This window comes from Penaeus monodon, chromosome 4 (genome assembly GCF_015228065.2).
Source record: "Penaeus monodon isolate SGIC_2016 chromosome 4, NSTDA_Pmon_1, whole genome shotgun sequence".
Classification (NCBI taxonomy): Eukaryota; Metazoa; Arthropoda; class Malacostraca; order Decapoda; family Penaeidae; genus Penaeus; species Penaeus monodon.
In genome coordinates this window covers 6,699,924-6,704,630 of record NC_051389.1, presented here as the reverse complement: position 1 = coordinate 6,704,630, position 4,707 = coordinate 6,699,924, and positions in this window count along the sequence as shown.

Here is a 4,707-nt window from a genome sequence, read left to right as displayed (position 1 = left end):
AAATAGATAATGAACAAAGATAAAAGATTCTGGTCAGAACGAAATGTATAATTTTATTTCCAACACATAAGTGTTCTCGAGATGTTATAGTCTTTCCTTAGAGCGCCTGGGATGTCTATTAGGAATGTTATGTTCCGTCCTTGAGAACTTTTATGGAGCAGTAACATCTTGGTGAATAATAGACCCTGGCGATACCCCGTCGGTTATGAAAGTCAGCGGTATCCCTTTTCACAAGCGCCGCTTTCTGAGCGTGTGTGTTTGTGGGAGGGGGAGGGAGGGATAGGTCCGTGAATGAGTGTGTGTGTGTGTGTGTGTGTGCGTGTGTGTGTGTGTGTGTGTGTGTGTGTGTGTGTGTGTGTGTGTGTGTGTGTGTTGTGTGTGTGTGTGTATGTTTCTGTGTGTGTGTGTGTGTGTGTGTGTGTGTGTGTGTGTGTGTTTCTGTGTGTGTGTGTGTGTGTGTGTGTGTGTATGTGTAGGTGTCTGTGCCCGCATGTGCATGTGAGTATGTGTGTGTTTCTGTGTGTGTGTGTGCTTGTGTGTGTAAAGTAAAATGAATGCAGGTATATTTCTCTCAAGCTTAAATGACAAACGCATACATCTGCATTGATAAATCCTCCACCAGTCAGCATACATCCCTTTTCCATCAGTTATTTTCTGTTATTTTGTGTAAATACGCATGATGTTTTTATGCATTCTTTGCCATCCACCAACCAATAAAGTGAACATAGATCTCTTTCCTACATCTCTCCAATCTAACTGCGGAAACACGAATATGTTCGTGTATATGTCTACACACACACACACACACACACACACATACACACACACACACACACACACATACACACACACACACACACACACATACACACACACACACACACACACACACACACACACACACACACACACACACACACACACACACACACACACACACACACACACACACACACACACACGAAGACACACACACACACATATATGTATATATATATATATATATATTATATATATATATATATATATATATATATATATATATATATATATATATATATTAAATACGTTTTCCATACTATGCATTCGCACCAGACAACGCATTAAACATATGTCTGTTTCTTACATCTCTCAAGTCTAACTGCGTATATCTGCATTAATATATCCCCCAGCACTAAGTCAAGACTAATCCCCCTTAACGTTGCTTAATCCCGAAGATTAACACCTTGAAGTAATTACGGCCGAATCCACGGTTGCAAAGGCCTTGCAGACGAAGGTAGAAATTCCATTATGATCAGTATCTGCAATGCGATGTTTTATTAACCCTCAGGCTACGTTTTACGCACTTCATGGCGCGGCGTCGAACATTAAATGAATATTTAGATAATAGTATGATCAATGTTGCAGAGTTGCAGAAGCCTGTTGAGAACATAACGGTGTTTGACGATCATTCGAGACGCGAGTTTAGTTTATGTTGGGGTCTTGCAGGGGGGAGATAAAGAGAAGGGGGGAGAAGAGAGGGAGAAGGGAGGGATAGTGGTTAGGAGAGAGAGAGAAGAGCGAGAGAGAGAGAGAGAGAGGGAGAGAGAGAGATGGGGGAAGGAAGGGAGAAAGGGAGAGGAGAGGGGAAGGGTGGGGAGGAAGAGGAGGAGGAAGAGGAGGAGGAGGAGGAGAGAGAGGAAAGATGATAGAATATTTAGATAGATAGATAGATGAGATAGAGAGAGAGAGAGAGGAGAGAGAGAGAGAGAGTAGAAGTGAGAGCGAGATAGAAGGAGAGAGAGAGGAGAAGAGAGAGGAAGAGAGAGAGACGATGAGGGAGAGAGGGAGGGAGGGAGAGGGAGAGAGAGAGGGGGGGAGAAAGAGAGAGAAACAGAGATTAAAGAGACAGAGAGAGAGGGAGAGGAAGGGTAAAGGTAGTAGGGGGTAGAGAGAAAGAAATAAAGAGAGAGAGATGAAGGAAGATGAACAGTAATTGACAGACAGAAGGGGAAAAAATTCCCTCACCTAACTTTTTATCTCTTCTATTTTCTTTCTACTTTCATCTCTCTCTCTCTCTCTCTCTCTCTCTCTCTCTCTCTCTCTCTCTCTCTCTCTCTCTCTCTCTCCCTCTCTCTCTCTACCTTTCCCTCTCTCTCTCTCTCTCTCTCTACCTTTCCCTCTTCTCTCTCTCTCCCTTCCTTTCCTCAGGTTGACAACAGCTTTAATATTGTCGTGGAAAATACAACGTCTTGGAAAGAAAGGGAACTCGATCCTCACTCATTTTCTTCTGACCTCTGACCTTAGATGGTCAGAGGTCAGAGGTCAAGAGATGTGCGAGAGGCCAAGCTGAAAATACAAAGCCCATGGGAAGGGAAAATGAATGAATTTATGTGGTTCTGAGAATTACGGATTCGATTTGAAACTAAATTTGATTCCAACCATCTCAGGTCAAAGGTCAGAAGAACTGCGAGTGGTCACTCTAAAAAAAATATAGTCATCAGAGGATCAAGAATGAATTTGTTAAATTCAGAACGTTTCGGATTCGATTAGAAATTAAGAGATTGGGAGAGGTCAGAGGTCAGAGGTCAGGAGAACTACGAGAGGTCAGACTAGAAAAAAATAATAAGACGATAAGGATTTTTTATTTAAAAAAAATAATAAGACGATAAGGATTTTTTATTTTAAAAAATCATAAGAAGATTACGAATTAATTTATATAACTCCGAGAATTACGGATACGGTTAGAAAAAAAAAAGTTCTGAATGTATGTATGAAGATAATTAGTTGAAATGAGACAGATGAAATGAGATAGACAAATGTTAATGAAATAGCTGACATGAGATAGATAGTTAAATGATATATAAAGATAAAAGGAGTGTCTGAGATGAAAAGGGGACTGGAAATATCAAGGAAGAGAATGATGCGAGAGAAAGTTTGACGCGTAATGTGATACGTCGATGCTAAGTTGATGCTGATATGACTTGGTGATAGTGGCAGGTAGGAATGGGGGGGGGGGGAGACAGGAAAATGGAGATGATGAAAGGGATAGAGAGGTGGAAGATGGGAGAGATAGGGGAGAGAGATAAGAAAACGGAGAAATGCAGAAGAGGGTGGGGAAGAGGAGATAGGGACGAGAGGGATGGGGAGGTGGGGCTGTTGAGAGGGATAGGAAAATGGGGTGATGAGAGGGATAGAGAGGTGGAGGATGGGAGAGATAGGGGAGAGAGACAGGAAAACAGGAGAAAATGCAGAAGAGGATGGGGAAGAGGAGATAGGAATGAGAGGGATAGGGAGATGGAAGTAATGAGAGGGATAGGGAGATAGAACAGATAGACGATAAGAGAGATAGAGGCGAGTATGAGGCGACAAAGCAATAAAAGAAAAACAGAGATTGAGGAGATGATAGTGACGAAAAGAAGGATAGAGATAAAAAAGAAAGATAAGCATATTGAAGTGTAAACATAGAGATAGGGAAATATAACTATTGCAAGAAATAAATAGAAGGAGATAGAAGGAAGAGAAGGAAGATGAAATTAGTTCGGAATTGCAACGTAAGTAGAACAAGGAGAGCGAGATAAGGGATCAGGAGATAGGAATTCGTGATTAGGGAATAAGCTTTCCTATCCATTCCCCAATCAGTCACTTCAGCTCTTATCAGCTGCGGTCTCACCTGGCCGTCACCTTCACCTAAGCTCCGTGTCTGCGAGATGCAAATGAGATCGCCGGTGACTCATTAGGGATCAGCTGAGCGTGATTAATCATTTGATTGCCTGTGAGTGCTTTTCCGTACCGCGTCTCGCACACACATACATATATGCACACAGACACACACACACACGCACACACACACACACATGCACACACACACACACACACACACACACACACACACACACGCATGCACGGACGAACACACACACACACACACACACACACACACGCATGCACGGACGAACACACACACACACACACACACACACACACACACACACACACACACACACACACATGCACGCACACGCGCACGCAGAAACACACACACACGGTCCTTCTTTCTCCTTTCTTTCCTCCTCTCTCCTCCTTCCCCCTTCCTGTCTCCTCTTTTCTTCTCCTCTCTCCCTCTTTTCCCCCTTCTGTATCCTCTTCCCAGTCTTTTTTTTATAATTCGCATTCGGCCTTCTCTCCTCCTCTCTCTCTCCTTCCTACCCCTCTCATTCCCTCCTTCTCTTCCTCTGCCTTCCTTCTTTATCGTCTTCTTCCTCCTCCTTGCTTTCCCTCCTCCTCTCTCTCTCCTTTCTTGCCCGTCCTTCCCTTCCCCCTTACTCCTCTCATTCTCTCCACCTCTCCCCTTCCTTCCTTTCCCCTCCTTCCCTCTCCTTCCTACTCCTCTCATTCTCTCTCCTCTCCCCTTCCTTCCTTCCCCCTTCTTCCCTCTCCCTCTCTCGATCCCTCATTCCCTTCACCTCTCTCCTTCCTTCCTTCCCCCTTTTTCCCTCTCCTTCCTTCCCCTCTCCTTCCCTCCTCCTCTCCCCCTCCCTTCCTTCCTCATCGTCTTCCTCCTCCTCCCTGTTTTCTTACAGTGTCTCAACCCTTCCCCTCGCTGTCACTTCAAGGCGAAATCGCTGGTCTTAGACAAAAGGGGGAAAAAAAAATACCTCTTTTAAATAATTTTCCTTCTCCGTGTCAGTTCTAAGAATATGAATATGTAATAAATAAGGAGAGAGA